Raw genomic sequence first — 19,211 nt, forward strand, 5'->3', positions numbered from 1 at the left:
GTCCGAGGAACACAATATACTTGAACACTAGCAACACGAAAAATTTTGCACATTGGGAACACAGCTAATAAAGAACGACCAGTATTTAAGTGATTGATTGTTATTTCAGGTGTTTCAGTGAAAAGTGCAGTTTGTTTGACGATTGAAAAAGCAAAACGATTGAAAAAGATGGTATACAATACCATCTAACAATCCTGTGCATTCATACTGATGACGTCGAACATATCAATATGAGAAGCCTTGATAAATTACCAGGTGAGAGTCCCGATACACTTGAGAACGATTTTAATGCTGTCGATTTACTTGTCATCGAACGATTCTTTTGAAGTATTTAACTTACTGTTGATTTTATCAACTCTACTTGACAAGGTTAATACACAGCTATTTTAACGTTTCTGCATTACAAACCAAAAATTTATGGTACTATACAAAATAAAATTCTGAATTCACTAGCATAGATTTATTATTTGCAGAATTTAAGATAGGGTAATATTCAGTGGAAAATTTGAAGCAATCGAAAGTGCTATAAATTAAAAAAAAAGTTTTAAGATTAATTGGCCGGATTCAAAATTCTTGATTCTTTTCATTTTTTTCCTCCACAATTTTTTTTTTGTGTTTTATATTTTAGACTCTTGCATGGCATGGATAAAAGCGAAAAAGTCAAAGTTTACTTAAAATTGTAGCTCTTATTTTATTTACTTTGTTCCAAACTTTTCAGCTTTCTAATCCGATTCGTTAATGTTATATATATATTTATGAAAAAAAATTGAATTTTTACTCTTTTTCTCCTGTTTCCCCTTCTGGACAAGTTGCGCATAAAATTTATCGGCCGATAACCGATATTTCTTTCCCGATATCCGATAATGATACTGAACCTCATATTGACCCGATAATATCGGTCGGCCAGTGTATCGATCGGGACTAATTTAAAGCACATGTGGAGAAACAATTTAGATTTTTTTGAAAAATTTTTTTTTGACAATGTCAATTAATTTTTAAAATATCAAAATTTTGCTAAGGTATGTTTAGGGGAAAGGGTCTATGGGAGCTGGGTAGTATAGAGCTTTAAAATGAAGTAACAATCTACTGTAACATGGACTGGGCCGTGGTCCCTACATATCGAAATGGACCCTAACCCGCCCTTTTATTTCCTCTTCCTGATTGCTGAAACACGGAAGGGAAGTCCTACAAGATGAAGGGTCACCTAATATATTCAGGGCCCAGCATAGGGAATAGGAATAATTTTAAGAATATACGAAATTCAGTCATTTTAGCCTTTAACATAATAAAATAATTGGTTAGTGTAATCAAGCCTATTTTAATGAATAATTATCAAAGAGTTTATAATAATTATTAAAGCTTTTATTATTCGATTTTTTTACCAGACAAAAAACTTATATATGACAACCCTGAATAAAATTACAAGGTAGGCCCAGTATTGCAAGATGTAGCATAATTATGCGGAACATAGCATAATTAGGAATCAAAAGCATCCAAGCATAATCCTCCTTAAGATAGCATAATTTTAGCATAATCAAAGACGATTTAGAACAACTCATAACGTCACATCAATAAAACGAACACCAAAGATGGTTTATCGAATTTTTCGACCAAACTAAAGTAAAATTTTCGGCACAGCGACAGACTACGAACCATCTGGTATTTTTTTTTTGTTCTGATCCTGTGGTTTATGATCTATGGCAAAGAAAAGCGCACGCAAGATATTTGAATTTAAAGACATGTGGTGATTGGCTGGATTCGATTGGTGAAGATGATTGTTTGATGAAATTTTGAGATTTAGAGGGGTTTCATGTTGTTGTTGGTGGTGGTGAACGGTGAGAGAATTTTGCGGTGTATTTAGGCCTATCCCTTTCAAACATAGGCAATGGTTCGTGGTTCAAGAACTGGTTGATAGCTAGTACACACCAGCTGACACCATCTAGACACCAAATTATCGCCGAAACTCCAAAAGATTTTGTGAAAAGATTATGCTGTTCAGATATTGTTTTTTAATCTACTAAAATCTATCATTGGTGGCTAGTTACAGTTAGGGATTCTAGTTTTTGGTAGACACTTCATGAATTACAAGTCTTTCCCCAAAGACAAAGGCTAGCTTAAAGGATTATCAGTGCCAATAGGAAAATATCCCTGTTTTAGGAATCTCTGGATGGCTGTCAGCCAGTTCTTCAAACTTGTGTTACTCTGAGCGAATGGCTATCTGAAATTCTGCAATTTTGTCCTTGGAGTGTTTGGTCAGCCTGCTGCTGACCATTACCTCGGTGAGGTGTAAAGATGGAGCTCCAGCTCAACATCAACATCACAGGAGATAATAAAGATCAAATTGGAAACCTTTTCATGAGCTGAACATAGTTTCTGGAAACGAACCTGTGGTGAGAGCTGCATTACCTTCCATGAGGATACCTCGCTCATGGAATTCTGTTCAGATTTTATTCTTATTTATTTTTTTCTCCAAACCAGAGGTAGGCTCAGGGTTACTTCTGTGAGGATAAATTATCTCTGACGGAATTCTAGCGTTTACCATACCTGCGCATCTTTTTGCGAACATTCACCATTCAAGGCTTTTGTTTTCATGATATACTAAGAACCTTTCATGTTTTCCATTATTTTTGTATGTCCCTTTTTGAAGGTTTAGCTGTACATTGACGAATCATTCCTTGCTGAAGTACTTGTGAAATATTTTTGGAACTACTTGGTTTCCTGATCACGAGTTTAACCCATTGTTTAGGACTTCTTAATAGATAATTAAAATTGCTTTCGCTTTCGATTTTTGTCTTCTTTCCAGGAAGCATTTTATGATGCCACCTATGTCTCCAAAGAAAAACGATGCAAAGAAGAAGAAAGACACTGGGCGAGATCAGAAGCTTGTGAAGTCTTGGATGAATGAAAAGAAATTTCAAGGAGGGTTGAAAGAAGCTACTGGAGACCCGTACAGTGCGTTTTGCCGTGCATGCAGTGTACAAGTTCTGGCACGTAGAATTGTAATAATAAAATATTCTGAAGGAATTGGTCATACGAAGAATGTTACTGTTGTGGAAAAAACTGTGTCTGTAAAGGCCTTCATGGGTAGTAATGACAAGGAAAGAGTTCACAAGAATGTCGTCAAGAGTGTGGAGATACAGCTTCCTGCTTTTTTCGTGGAACGTAATATTCCCTTTGCCACTAGTCATCACCTAGTCAAGACACTGAAAGCAATAGCAAAAGATTCGAAAGTAGTCCAAGACATGGAGCTTGGTAGAACGAAAATCACTTCTATCACAAAGAATATTTTACACAAGGATGAAAATTCTCAGATAGTTGCAAAGCTCAAAGACCCGTTCTTTAGTTTACTACTAGACGAATCTACTGACAATACATTGGATAACTTGTGTGTTCTAGTAAAATACGCCAGGAAGAGTGATGGGAAGATCTGCACAGATTTGTTCGGGATAATCAGACTTGAACCTACTAATCTTTCTGCTGATGGTATTTTTTCGTAGTTGAGAGAGTTTTTCGTTGGCAAAAATCTATCTTTGAACCAGATTGATGGTCTGGCCTGTGACGGTGCGTCTGTGATGGCTGGGGCTAACAATTCCGTTTATCAAAAGCTCAAGCACTCAAAGGACTCTAAGAACTTAGTGCTTTTGAAATGTATTTGCCATTCGGCCCATCTATGTGCTGCTGCCGCTTCAGCCGAGATTCCAAAGAATGTCGAGGAATTTGTGAGGATGGTTGTTAATTACGTTTCTTCAAGTCCAAAAAGAACTGCAATTCTTATGGAGTTTCAGGAGTACTATAAAACAATCTTGAACAGGCTGCTTAAACTTCCAGACACGAGATGGCTTGCTGCTTACCAGTGCATTGCGAGACTTCTCGATATGTGGAGTGATCTTGAACAGTTTTTCGTGCTAGCTTCAGCAGAAGACCGCCAAGTTGCTGCAAACAAAATCTTGTTAGAAATGAAAAACCCCTTCACGAAAGCTTATTTGGTTTTTCTTAAGTATGCCCTCAACGATTTCAACTCCTTCAACGCCTTTTTCCAATCGGCAAAGATTCTAATCAGAGATTTGCAGTCTGAGTGTGAAAAGTTCATCAAGACTCTATGTAGCAACTTCATCCAAGAAAGGTTTCTGAGAGACTCTACAAAGATCAATCCGTCAAACCCGAGTCATTTCCGATCATTAGAAGACGTCTTTTTAGGAGATGAGTGTGCCCAATATCTTTTCTTCAGTGCAGAGTGGTAAAATAACCCCTGAGGACGTGATCACTTTCCGAAAAAGGTGTTTAGGTTTCTACATTACCGCAGCGACACACGCTCAAGCGATTCACGCATGGTGACCATTTTTTGAAGTCCCTTCAGTTTGTAAATCCCAAGATGGCCCTACGAACTGAAAGAACCAGTATTCCGTCACTAGGTGTCGTGAACCGATTTCCAAGTCTCATGCCAAAACTCACGGATATTGACTCCCAGTAGCGCAAGCTGCCCTATGCTTTAGTGACTCCGAAAAAATGGATATGAGAAAAATTACTACAGACTTGATGTGGAGAAAAATACGCGAAATGACAAACTTTATCGACGAAAGAGTTTTTCAGATCTGGCAGAACTCGTAGAGAGGTTACTCTCCCTAACCCATTCGAACGCAGACTGAGAAAGGACTTTTTCTTGAATCAGTGATGTCAAGACAAAAAAGCGGAATAGGTTGAAGAAAAAAAAGTATTGAAGCCGTGCTGGTCACAAAATCGCGACTAAGAACAAAAGATACAGTTTGCTACAAATATGTCCCTACAGACAATCAGATCAAGCTCCACAAATCCGAGAACCTTTACGTAGCCACCCCACCTCCTGGTTAAGAAGTCGAATCCGAAAGCGAAGTTGAAGAAGATCATTGAATATGAACCGCATTTTTTCCTTCCTTTTTTAATGTATCTGAAGTAAAACTTTGATGATGATGTAAGACACTATGTTTTTCAAATGCCGCCAACCGCTTGGAGAAGAAAGACGACTTGCGAAAAAAGACGAAAAAGGTGAACCAAATTGTGAACCAAGATCCTTCCCCTGGACATAAAAAAAGCCTTTTTATTTATCTTCTATGCTATTTTACCTTTCTCTTTGCCTCCTTTGTTTATGCCCCGCTTTTCTTCCCTTAGCGAGGTAAAAAATAAATTATTAGGCTATTATTATCAGATTATATTCTATTTAGAACCTTTATTAAGATAAGACAGAATTCAACTTGTCTTAACTGATCAACTTTTTCGTGAAACCTGGGAAAATATAGAAGCGTAGCATAAATCTGTCCAAAAAAGCATAATTTTGGGCTCAAGGAAGCACAATCCTCTCCTCCGATCTGGCAACACTGAGTAGGCCTATTTCAAAATTAATTAAAGTGGCAAGGGGCTAAACATATCCTACTCATAATTATACATTTGTCTTTTCAAGAATATTGACGGTAAATTTCTACTTATGGGGCTTTTTGCTATATTAGAAGTTAGTTTAGCAAATGAAACTAACACGAGTATATTTAAGCATAGCCTACCACTCAATGCCATTTTTATCCTTTTTTTTCTGAATAGGCCTAGGCTATAGGCTAGCCTAATTGCTTTACTGATAAGTTCAATTTCAATCCCTTTATGGACCCTCAAAGATGATATCTTTTCACCCTTAGTTTAGATGCTGCTTATATACCTCTGTTAGTGTCACTCTTGTTTAAAAGTTTATTTGTAATTGAATAAGTTGCAATGAAATCAAGAACCAGACAACACGTAGGTAATAGGCCTACATATTTAGGCTAGCCTATATATTTAAACATGAAGGAGGAAGTATAGTAGAGCTGCAATTTGAATGTCTTGACTACAATTATTCTGTCTACAATAAAGTAAATATTTTTGTTTCCAACCCTTTTATTTAGCTGAAAATAAGAAAAAGGGTATCATCTTTGAGGTCTATAAAGGGCTTAAAATTAAATTTGTGAATAAAATAATTTTTTTGTATACAGAAAAAGCATAAAAATGTCATTGAATAGTATAGTTAACTTATTCCTAGATCAGTAAGGTAAACTGCTTCATATTTTGACTGCAGCCCCACCAAGTTTTACCCTTTCCCCCTTCCAATATCCAAGTATATAACCCATATTATTGGTATGTTACATCTGTTTTCTGTTTTGCTTTTGTTTTGTTTTTTAGTATTAATTTAATTTACATGTAGGCTATAAGGGTTGAAACAAGAATGACAAATATTTAACCACCCAAACCCTTGCTGACAACTTCCTAACTCAGATAATAATTCAAACCACTAGACTTAGACATTCACAACAACCATCATTACTAGACCTCCTTATTACAAATGATTCTGAGAGGATTACTTCCACTTGTTACCTTCCAGCTATTGGTGCAAGTGATCACAAATGCATAATGAATGGCATGAATATTAACCATAGTTGTGATGGTAAACTTAAGAGAACTTTTACCAATTATCCTTTGATCCATAATGAACTAGCTAATATAAATTGGGATGTGGAATTATCAGATAAGACATATGTTGAATCTAGTTGGAATTGTTTTAAATCTACTTTACTAGGTGCATGTAGGAAGCATACAAAGGTTTATTGGTCAGATAAACCAAAGACTCTTCTATACCTTCCCAGGAATATTAAGAAAATTATCAGAAAGAAAAATAGAGCATGGAATAAATATCTAAAATGCAAGTGTGACAACCTTCAGAACAAATACACCATGCTCCAAAACAAGCTGAGAAATATGACAAGAAAAGTTATCTGAGACCATGAAGAATCTGTTGCAAATGACTCAAAGAAAACCACCCAAAAATTCTGGCATTATGTTACAGCCAACAACCCTTCCTGTTGACAAACCAACAGGCTAGATAAATCAGATGGCTATAGTACTACCAACCCAAAAGAAATTGCTGATTGCATGAATACCAGCTTTTGCACAAACTTCACCTCTAAGCCACCTGGTATTACACTCCCAACCATATCCCCTGTAACAGTGTAACCCAATGCCTCCTGTAATAATTACTCATGATCATGTATTTAAAATACTAAGAAGTTTAAACTCCAACAAAGCTGCTGGACCTGATGACCTCCATCCTTGGCTTTTGATAGAATCTGCTGCTCACATTTCCCTCCCCTTTGCCAGAATATTCAACATGTCCCTGACCAAAAAGTCAGTACCAAATGACTGGAGAAAAGCAAATATTATACCAATTTTTAAGAAAGGTGACAAGGATAACCTGGGAAATTATCGACCAGTAAGCCTAACCTCAGCCATTTGCAAGATCATGGAAGGTATCATTAACCATGCTCTAATAAATTATTTAGAAGGAAATACTCTTATTAGTGATAGACAACATGGATTCCCCAGGGGCAGGTCAATCAACACCAAATTTGTTCAGTCATATGATCATGCAACTAAAATTTTGGATATGGGTAAACCAGTTGACATTATCCTACTCAACCAAGCCAAAGCATTTGACAAAGTTGAACACTCATACCTGAAGCTTAAAGCTTGCCAGGTGCATAAGGATTTGTTTGATTGGATTGGAACATTCCTAACTGGAAGATCTCAATGTGTCATGATCTACACTGATAATGGCAATCCAGTTTTCTCCTCCATTTCCCCAGTCATAAGTGGCGTCCCATAGGGAACCATCCTTGGGAACATTGTTCAGCATATATATTAATGACTTTACAACCTATCTATGCAACCTTTTAACATTATATGCTGACAACTGTAGGCTAATTGGGCCTGCTGAAACTGAAGAAGAAAGAGCCTGCATTCAGCTAGACCTTGACAGGTTATCCTCCTGTGGACTAAGATTTAAAATTCCACAGCCACACTCAGGCTCAGGTTGCAAAAGCTAATCAAGCTCTTGGACTCATTAAGCGCTCTTTTGTAACAAGAAAGTCATGTGTGGTTACAAAACTTTATAAATCCCTTGTCTGTCTCCAGCTTGAGTTTGGCCTTCCCCCAAAATAAAATGGACTGAAGAGCCCTTGAAAGTTTCCAAAGGAGAGCAACCAAACTGGTCGATGGCTTAAATAATGCCCCTTACCAGGATTGCCTAAGGTCTCTGAGACTTCCAACCCTCATGTATTGAAGATATAGAGGAGATGTGATCATGTCACACAAAATTTTCAAATCCAGTCACCTGAACTAGATCTTCACCCCCTCCCTGGCTAACAATTCAAGAGGTCACAGTCTGAAGCTTCATCTGCCTGGATGTTAGAGAAGGGAACGACGTGGCTTCTTTTCCATTTGGGTGGTCCCCCTCTGGAATAGCCTATCCAAGTCAACCATCCAAGCTGAGACTCCCAACTCCTTCAAGGCTGGAGTTGACAGGGACTGGGAGAGGGCTGAATGGAGGCTGGACTGGGAAGCTAAGCCAACATAATTACATCACTCACCACCAGTGAGAACCCACAGGAGGATCTACCACCTTATCTTGCTGGCAAATGCGATTTAAGGTAAGGTAAGATAATAACTTTGGTAAGGCCATTTCTTTTACACATAAGGTAGAGCTGTACTCAAAATGTGTTAACCATAGTTATTCTTCATATTCTGAATTAATAATTGATTTCTTATCATGTTTCCTTCTCAACAGGGTATAAATCTAGAATTAGGGGTGGTGAGAAGAGAATATGTTAAGAATACAGTTATTGCTTTATAATATGCTAAAAAATTGTAGTTAAACACTTTGAATATAGTAGAACTACACTTCCAAGATTAAAAGAACTCTTTAGCATTCTATATGAAACCTGTACAAAAAATTTCTGACAATTATCTATTATTATTTAGTACATGTGATAAATTGTTGATTAGTTTGTTTTAATTATGGGCCTAATCACTCTCTGTACCTTAATGTATTGTTTTAGGTCAGGAAAGATAAGCATGTAGCACAGAGAGTGAAGGCTGTTTTGTATTTTTTTTTTAATCTCCTTCAAATTGGCAATGTTACAAAGACCTCTAAAGGTCTAATGTACTTGGAAGAACAAGCTGATATGCTTGCAATTGTGGAAGTGTGCCCCAAATTTAGCAATACCAAACTTACAGAATCTTGCATCAGCATCAGTGGTTATGAACTTTTTTTCAAATTTCTTGGACCCTGATTATAGCAGGAGAGTGGTTATTTTTGTTAGGGAGGAGCTGCAGCCAGATGTTATTATTCCCACAAACAATTATAGACCTGATATCTTAAAAATCATATCTTTTGAGACAATTATGTTTGGTGATTTCAACCAGCCAGAAACTTTGCATCTCATCTATCAATTATCTATCCCAAACTGTGAATGAGCCTACAAGAATCAGTAGAGATCAGAATCCATCCCTTCTTGACCTGGTTATCGTTTCTAGTCCTGAGACATTGATAAGCAATGATTATCTGCCTTCCTCTCCCTTGGAAAAAGCAGCCATGTTACAATTCTCTCTAAAAATAATATTCACAGCCAAAAACCTACTCATAAACATTGCTCATTTATTGATTACAAAGCTGTATGTAGAGATTTTGCATGTATTAACTGGAGCTTTACCACAGATGATGATCTTGAGACTTCTTGGCATATCTTTGAAATTTTATTACTTGGTGCTGAATTAAGACATACTAGCATCATGATTATTAGACAGCCTAAAAAACTGCCATATTTAACTCCTTTTAGTCATAATCTCATCCAAAGAAAATCCAAACCATGGAAAAAGTACCACAGAGATAGGAACTCCTAGAATTTCAAAAGATACCAGGTAGCCAGAAATCTTGTTACAAATAACATTAAAGAAAAATTAAAATCAAATTATAAAAATAATCTGGCTCAAGAAATCAAGGTAAATCCCAAACTCTTTTGGAGGCATGCATCAAATAAAAAAAACAGGCAGACACTCAGTTCCAGATTTGTGGGAAAATGGATGTGTGGTATCTATACCTGAAAGTAAAGCAGAAGTCTTGAACAAACAATTTTCCTCAGTATTTCTTCTTGGTCAGGATGTCCTACCCCCTGCACTCTCTTCTTGCCCTGTCACTACTGCTATGCCAGATATTGAAGTAATGGAATGTGTGATGAATAAGAAACTTGCTTCAATTAATGGAAATAAATTTAAGGGTCTTGACAATGTTCATCCTCGGCTTCTCAAATATACTAAAGATATCCTAGCTGTCCCATTAGCTATAATCTTCCAAAAATCAATCAAAGCTGCACAACTTCCAGTGGATTAGAAAAAAAACATACATAACTCCTGTTTTCAAAAAGGGAAAAAGAAATTCTGCTGCAAATTTCTGGTCAATCAGTATTACCTCTTCTGTTGTCAAAGTGATTAAAGAAATATTTAATGATGCTATTATTAAACATCTTGAAAAGAATGGCATCCATCACCATTCTCAACACGGTTTCCAAAGTGGTAGATCTGTTGACACAAATTTACTGCAGTCTTACAATCTTGTTACAGATCTAATAGACAATGGAATTCCTGTTGATGTTGTCCTCTTTGACCTAGCCAAAGCCTTTGATAGCATCTGCCACAGGAGACTGATTGTCAAGTGTCAAGTTACATGCTGCAGAAATAAACAACCAAGTTATTGGCTGGATTAAGGCATTTCTTGCTGAAAGGACTCAGCAGGTTAGAATATTCACATCTCATGGAATGCTGATTTATTCCAATTCATTGCTAGTCAAGAGTGGTGTGCTGCAAGGTACTATCCTAGGCCTTAACCTCTTCAATATTTTTATAACATGATGCTGATGTTTTTCAGTGCAATATAAATAAGCTTAATAATTGGGTAAATGCCTGGTTATTGAGCTTCAACACATCTAAATGCCATGTCCTTCATTTTGGAGAAAATAACTTACGTTTTGGGTACACTCTCAATGACCTACCACTTGAGGCTGTTCACAAGAATAGAGATCCAGATGTCTTGGTTGATAAGAAACTTAAATTTGATTCTTATGCTGCTATTGCTGCTTCATCAGCTAATCAGACCCTAGAAACAATAAAGAGAACTATCAGCAGCTGCTCTCCCAGAGTCATGACAACCCCATATGTAGCTCTTGTTTGACCTAAACTTGAAGTTGGCATGATGCTTGCATCCCCTTTTTACAACAAAGACAAATTTATCCTAGAAGTAGACCAAAGGCTAGCAGCGAAATTGATTAGCAGATTCCAAACAGTCTCCTATTATGAACGTCTTTGTAGCCTCAAACTACCAAGCCTAACATACAGGTGCAAACGCTGGGATGTCATAACTGCCTTCAAACTTATTTTGACAAACATTGTCCCTGATTTATTCTTGTTTGTTGCCACCTCTTCTACCAAATGTCACTCAAATAAACTGTCTAAGATGTCATGCAGACTCCACCAGAGAAATCAGTTCTTTTCAAACAGAGTCACCAGCCTTCAGAATAGACTGTCAGAATATGCTGTCTCTACAACTGCTCTTGGCACTTTAAAATCAAGAGTGGATGCTGAATGGAATGATGTTGAGTGGAAATATGATTGGGCAGCCCATGAGTCTTCAACTCGTCTTTAATTCTTCATAGAGCCTACAAGGAGGAAATTCTTAGATTGATCCTAGCTGCAATTTAAGGTAAAGGCTCTATTTGATCCTACTCTATTATTTCCTAATCCAACACCAATACTGCCCTATCATGGGTGGTCAAACCAATCTAACTTCACTACAGAAATAAGGCTCATTTGGTGATAGCATGGCTGAGCTTGGTGCAAGTATATAAGTTAATGTTAGAAATGATTTTCCAATGATCTTCTCAATGAGCTCAGTCTGGTCTATCAAAATATTCTCCTGGAACCAAACAACCATTCAATCCCCAATCATTGGCACTTATTTAAAAATGTCACCTGAAACTCCTTTCAAGATAAAAAAAAATTGCTCTCATAAGAGTACTATAGTAGCTTTTAAAGCAATAAAATATACTTTCTGAATGAACATCAACCATGATGACATTGCTAATAGCAATCCAAGATGTTGAATCTCCAGAGAAATCATAAGTTTGGAATCACTACTAGACACTCAAATTAAATCTGCAAACTAGACTGTTTCAATTGTAAAATAGTTGTTTCATTCCACCAGGAATATTCAATTTGGAGCTAAAGAATACGCTCTCTGACTCTACTGGTTCCTCCTTGTGGATCCCCTTCAACTGGTTAAACCAGGTGCTAATGAGTTAAAAGAAGAACAGAGTGCTTTTAGGAAGGGGAGAGTATGTGTTGATCAAATTTTTAATTAGATAGATAGATAGATAGATATTTTTTATTTTCATCCAAAACATATAAATTAAACAAAGAATTTACCATTAACGGCCACTCTTAAGACAAAAAAGTCCTGACTGTGGCCGCAATTCTAACCACCATGAATCTGCTAAATCATTTCATCAAATGATTTAAAAAAAAAACAAAAACAAAATAAGGGTAAAAAAACAAAATAATTAGTATTAAATACTAAATAAATAAATACCCTTTCCTCTTATCACACTTCTCTCCTTTTTAAAAAATGCAATTTAACCATTCTCTTGAATGATGCCAGACTTACTGCCGCTCTGACCGATTCTGGAAGGTCATTCCAGACGCTGACACCTATGTTCCTGAGAACAAATCCTGCTCTCATTGTATTTCTTCTCTCGTGAGTCAAATCCTCCGAATTCTGGGTAAAATAAGGGTGATAAAACGAGTTAGTTCTAAAAAAATCATAAAAGTACTCATTTACACTTTGAAAAATAAAAAACGCTAGCTGGTAATCACGTAGCTCGCCTGTGTTCAAAATATCATTCTTTCTAAAACACTCCACAGTATTCTGCCAGTTTTGAAATTCTCCTATCAGACGCAGTGCTTTGTTTTGTATTATTTGAGTTCGCTTATAATTCATCACGAAATTGCTTGCCCAAATAGAACAACCGTACGTGATGTAAGGGTGCACAATAGCATTGTATAACCATTTGACAACTGCTACCGGGAACACTTTTTTCAGTCTCCTCATCACTCCCAATCCTCTAGCTGCTTTTGCTGACACTATTTCACCATGCTTCTTCCAAGACAAATTACAATCGAATATAAAATCCGAGATATTTACAAAAAACACCTGTGTTATGCTAACACCGTTATAAAGCATATTTTCAAGAAGTTCAGGTACACCAGTTCTACTAAACACCATAAAATTCATTTTTCTTGGATTTACTGCAAGGGAGCTTAGAGCTGTAAAAACATGAAGCCGACTAAGGACGTGGTTCGCTTTTTGCAAAACCTCTTTTGAATTTGCGAGCAAACACTGTGATAGCTGTATCATCGGTGAAAGAGGTTAAAACTGAATCATTTAGGTAAAATCGAAGAGTATCCACGTATACCAAGAAGAGTAATGGGCCAAGGACTGATCCTTGGGGAAGACCACAATTTATAGGCATAGCTGCGCTGGATATATCACTCATCACCACCTTCATTGATCTTCCACACAGATAAGACCGAAATCAACTTAATGCTGTATCTTTAATTCCATGGTTTCGCAGTCTTTTCAGTAGAACTTCAAAATCCACAGTGTCAAACGCCTTCTTCAAATCAATAAAAATAGTTAGAGGGATCAAATTATTTTTTAACGCACTATTTACACAATCTAAAGGGTGATGAACGGCATGCACTGTAGAATGACCCTTTCTAAAACCAAACTGCGAATCTGACAAAAACCCAAGCGAATTCATGTACTCGTATATTTTCTTATGCACTACTTTTTCATAAATTTTTGAGAAGAGCGGTAGAATAGATATTGGTCTCCAGTTGGAAATATCTCTTTTATCGCCTCCTTTATGGAAAGGTATAACTTTTGCCCGCTTTAGTTTGTCAGGAAACACACCTTTTTGAGCAGATAAATTGACTAGATATAATATCACAGGTAAGAGATACGCAGCAACTGCTTTAAATGCTTTAATGTTTAGGCCATCAACACCAGCTGCATTAGATTTGATAGATTTCACTGCTTGGATAATGTCATCCATAGTACATTCGGTAAAGTAAAATGAGTGATGAAGACCGCTGTTATCGTCAAACTCCTCAGTATCTAGCTGTCCGCTTTGATCTTTTGCCTCTTGGTTTATTTGCGATCCTATTTTGATAAAAAACTTACAAAACTCTTCACTAACTTCTTGCCTCCCACTCACAGTTCTTTCACCTATGGCTAACTGTTCAGTTGATGCTGAATCCTTACCATTGCCGAGAACGCTTTTAATAGTCAGCCAGGTCCCTCTAATGTCTCCTTTCTGCGATTTTAATTTCTCTCCGAAATACTCCCTCATTGCAGCTCTTCGTGTATAATTCACCCTATTTCTTGCCTTTCTGTACTCTTCCCAACTGTCGTCACTCTCACAATTGAGATAATCAGAGAATAATTGGTCTCTCTTCTTCATCATTTCCAGTATCTCTTCCGTAATACATGGCTTCCGCGGTTGGTTTTTCTTCTTAGTTGCAGTTTTTAATGGGCAACACTGATCATAGATGGGAGACAAAATACTCATAAATTTATCAAAAGCAGTCGAGTGGTCTTCTTTCTCCGCCATGACTTCTTGCCATGATACTGTGCTGTTTTCATCTTTAAATTTCCTGATATTTTCAGCTTTCATCATTCTGAATTGAAGCTTAGTAGTAGTTTTATGTTTACAGCCAAACCTTTTAATGGTGGAAAATACTGGTAGATGGTCAGACCCAGGGTGTAAGACAACGTGAGCACAGCACCCCACAATTGCATCCGAAGAAAGGAATATATTGTCAATCAGGGTTGCCGAATGATCTGTTATCCTAGTTGGGATTGAAACTGCGGGATAAAGGTTATGTGAAAGCATAAGATTAAAAAAATCAAGGTTTACTCCTTCTAGATTTAAAAGATCGAAGTTAAAATCCCCTAAAAAAAATACATTGGAGTTTAGTACTTGACATTCTTTGAAGAAATCCATCGAATTCTCTAAAAAATTCATCTGGGTTTGTGCTGGGCGGCTGGTAAACCAAAGAAATGATGAACTTTCTATTTTTCTCTAACTCTATTTCTATTGATAAAGTTTCGAGCTTACCTTCATTCCAGAGAGTTAAATCATCTCGAATTACGTAATCCAAAGAATTTGCTAGAAGAAAAGTCAAACCTCCTCCTCTCATTGAACTCCTTGATTTTGACATAAGTTTATAGCCTGGGAAAAAATGTGACGAGAGGAAAGTGTCTTGAGTTACGAACGACTCGCAAATCCCTAATACTTCTACCTTATTTTTATAAAGATCTAGCAGACGGGTGACCTCATGGTGGTTAGAATTCAGATGACAATTCCACTGAGCCACAGTCAAAGACTCCCAGGCGTTCCCAGGCGTTTCAATATCACTTAAGCGAATATATTTGCTACTCCGCAGCGGCTTAAATGGATGACCCACAAAATCATTCGCTATCGATAACGACAAAACATCTTCAGTACAAAACGTCGAATTTTGCAACAAGTCCAAACGGGACTGCTGCATATCATTATTTACTTGAACAGCCATTCATAATATAGTACAGACCGCATTTGACGGTAAGGAAATATACAGAAAAGGGATAACGAAAAAACAAAAAATATTGTAAACTCCAACAAGAAAAAGAAAAAAAAAATGAACGGAAATGAAAACGATTATCACTATCACTGATATTACAGAAGATCATCGATACCCCAAATACGTTGAATGGGACTAACACTAGACTGTCGCACAAAAACTCTCCCGTTATCTGACCATACACATCGGTTTCCAAATTTATATCTGGCAGCATTCAGTAACTCGCGCTTTTTCTTCGTGAGATTTTCAGATACAAAAATTCCCCTATTTGCAAGATTCTTCTTTGCTTTGAAAACGGCGCTTGCAATGTCCTTAGAACGAAATTTCACGAGCACGGGAGCCACCTTGTCCGGTCTTTGTGAGCTACTAGAACCCAGACGGAACCGGTGAACACTCACAACATCGGAATTTGCGATACTAGACAGGCCCATTTGGTCACGTATGATATGATTAATAGCTGGATTTAGATTTTGCGATGGGTTCTGTTTCACACCGTTAAATAAGAGAGAATCTAGCTTAGCTTCCTGCTCATAATCGTCAACTTTCGCCTCTAGTTGAGTTACCCTATTCTCAAGGATTTCAATAGCATACAAGTAACTTTTGAGCTGTTTTTCAATGATGTTAAACTTTGGGCTAAATTCTATAATGATCGCATCGTGTATTTCTGAAACCATGGTCTCTGTCGGAAACTTGGCAGTGCTAGCCGCTGGAGTTGACCCGGTCGATTTCAATTTTTCGGCTATTTTCTTTTCAATTGTCTCTGATAAATTTTTCTTTGTAGCGAGCAAATCCTGCTTGGTAGCATTAACAAGATTTCGCAATTCTGCTGCACAATCAGCAGCAGTATTTGAACCCTTCATATACTGTTTATAAACATCCGGATAATCACGTAATTCATCAAATGCAGCATCTACTCCTCTCGTTTTCTTGGCTAAAGCTTCAGTTACATTATCTTTGTAACTGACAAGCTGCTCAGAAGTAACTAATTGGCGATCATGTTTTTTTCCATAGCAGAAAACGTGATACTTTTTAGGCCCTTTCGAAGTGGGGACAGACTCCAGAATCCGAACTGGCCATAATGGGTAGCCTGCGAACCTAGCTAGAAAGAAATGCCCTGGTTTGGTGTTGACCGGTACATTTGGACTCATTTTGAAAATGGGATAAGGGAAGCAATCGTAAGGGAAGTGTTGGAGGCTGTCTACCTTGTCCCCGCAATTTAAGGGGCAAGCCCGGCGGGTACCACGGCTCTTGCAAACAACTCACTCACCCCTCTTCTGCTTACTTTTCTCCTCCCACCCAATTAATTGCCAATTGCCAATAAATATCGGAAAGTCTATAAATATCAGATAGCCTTAATTATATATATTATACAGGTCACTGATCATGAGAATATCAATAAGAAAATCCATAGTTCCCGAGGGAATTTTCACTCAAGAAGAAAAATAATCCGCTTATTCAAATTATAATCCCTTGGTCACTGAATTAAATATTAGCTTTAGGTCAGGTAGAGACTATAATCCTTTAGTATTAGGTTATATCCAAAAAAGGTCCTCACACCATGAAACCCCTTTCACACCATGAAAGTCATCAAACCCCTTTTCCTCTGTTCTATATATTATGAACCGATCCGAGTGGATTGGTGTGCTGGATTCATGATCCTTTGTCTGAGAGGACGCAGCTTCGAATCCCAATGCTCCCAATTGTTCAGTTAGAGACAGGGGTCAGTGGCGTGACTCTGTAACCTTAGCCAGGGTCGACCCAGCTCTGAGTGGGTACCTGGAGAAATCTGGGGAAGGTAAACAGGAAGGGTGTGCGAAAGCACAGGATGGTTGGCGCCCAACCCCCCATTGCACTTCCTGGCTGAAGGGCCAAGAAACGGAGATCAGCACCGCCGGTAGGGACTGTAAAGTCTAATGCCGTATCCTTTACCTTTACCTTTTTTTATATATTATGAACTAGTGTTTGATTCAGCTGATTGAGGATCTTTAGTGAAGGTCCTATTCAGGGGAATAGCTCCAGCATTTTCGTTTGGGGGCAAGAGGGGGTCCACATCTGGATAGTCAATGGGCATGGGCTCTCCATGAGGAGAAAGCAGTGGTGGTTCTGACCTCTTCAATTTGCTTACACTTACAGTAAGCATTAAGTATTATTATATAAGTATTACAGTAAGTAAGTAATTTACTGCCAACTGTAGCTTGTACTTTATTTTAAGTAGATACAATTTTGAAAACTACAAAATGACTATGAATGTTAGATTATTTATTTCAAATTTGCAGCTGGGGCAACTGTCCCCTCGACCCCTCTCCTCTAGAACCACCTGTGGGGAAAGGGGTGTTAGAAAACTTATAAAAATACAAGCATAAAAGTGCTTTAAAAATGTTGGATTTTTCTATTCTGAATTTTCTTCCCTTAGTCTTAGGGAAAATTAAGTCTCTTTGTTGAAAGGGGCCATCACAAATATGAGCCAAAATTGAGGTTTCCACTTTCTGTTGCCTTATAAAGTTGGTTCTTAGCTAAAGAAAGAAAGTATGGAGCTCTGCCTTTTATTGGTTTTATCAGCCTGTTATAACCAGTTAAAATTGATATAGTTTATATGCTTAATAATGTTATAAATCACATCAAAGTTGACAGCTGGACAAAGCTGTTTTTTACAGAACTGGTTAAGGAACCAAAAGTTTAGCCATCTTACATCACTGAGCCTACAAATGCATTTATTCTGAATTAATAATTTACAGAATATGCAGCAGCCCAGCTGTCCCGATCCTGGGGTTACAAGTGTATGAGCTGTTCCATCTGATAGTGGGGGGATATACCAAGTGCTTAAAAAGTATAGCTCTATTTGATCCTACTCTATTAATTCCTAATCTAACACGAATACTGCCCTATCATGGGTGGTCAAACCAATCTAACTTCACTACCTAAATAAGGCTCATTTGGTGATAGCATGGCTGAGCTTGGTGCAAGTATATAAGTTAATGTTAGAAATGATTTTCCAATGACCTTCTTTAATTCTAGGAGGGGGGAGGAGGAGGAGGGGAATACATTAGAAGATAAAAGGTTACGTGCAAAATAAAATTATCAAGGAAAAAAGAAAAGTACTACCAAATGAAGCAAAATTCAAAAAAAAAATTTAATGGTAAAGATTCCTGGCAAAAAGATCAATTTCTTTAATCGGTACTTATGTATTATACAGCCAACAGTCATGAAGTGGAGTTAGGTTAATTCTAATGAAAAATACCAAAACATAATGAAAATATAATGCTTTAGAAACAAATTTAGGCTATATGTTTGTACATTAGGGAGGAGGTGGGGGTAACCTGACCTAAACTAATCTAACCCCCACGCCACATCCCTAATGTGTAAATATATAGCCCAAATTATATAATTCAATGTATTCTGTCACCCACCACTTGTTTTCCACTGAGCGTAGGCTTATTGTTTCTTAATACAGACAGATAAAACCAGTATGTTCTCGAGTTTTTCACAGCATAAACTCGAGTGTTGGCAGTATAATACATAAGTAGGTACCCTTTAATCTGTCACGCATTCAATTATTATGCATTTATGCATTTATTATGCATTTTTTGAATAAAAGAGATATTATGCCCAAAACCTTGAGTAAAAGAAAATAAGACTCAATATAAATTGCA

General features: G+C 37.2%; 1 protein-coding gene across 2 annotated transcripts in view; it reads left to right on the forward strand.

Moving 5' to 3' along the window:
- The first annotated feature begins 212 nt into the window (after positions 1 to 212).
- LOC136036353 (ATP-dependent DNA helicase PIF1-like) overlaps positions 213 to 19,211 on the forward strand; it is a 72,222-nt gene continuing 53,223 nt past the window's right edge. The window contains exon 1 of one of the 2 annotated variants that reach the window (XM_065718518.1): positions 213 to 255. The gene's annotated coding sequence lies outside the window, so the exon portion shown is untranslated. Of the gene's footprint in view, positions 256 to 5,345; positions 5,445 to 19,211 lie in introns of those variants that run through there. The other variant, XM_065718517.1, reaches the window with a different exon arrangement.

The sequence above is a fragment of the Artemia franciscana genome, chromosome 15 (assembly GCF_032884065.1).
Source record: "Artemia franciscana chromosome 15, ASM3288406v1, whole genome shotgun sequence".
Taxonomy (NCBI): domain Eukaryota; kingdom Metazoa; phylum Arthropoda; class Branchiopoda; order Anostraca; family Artemiidae; genus Artemia; species Artemia franciscana.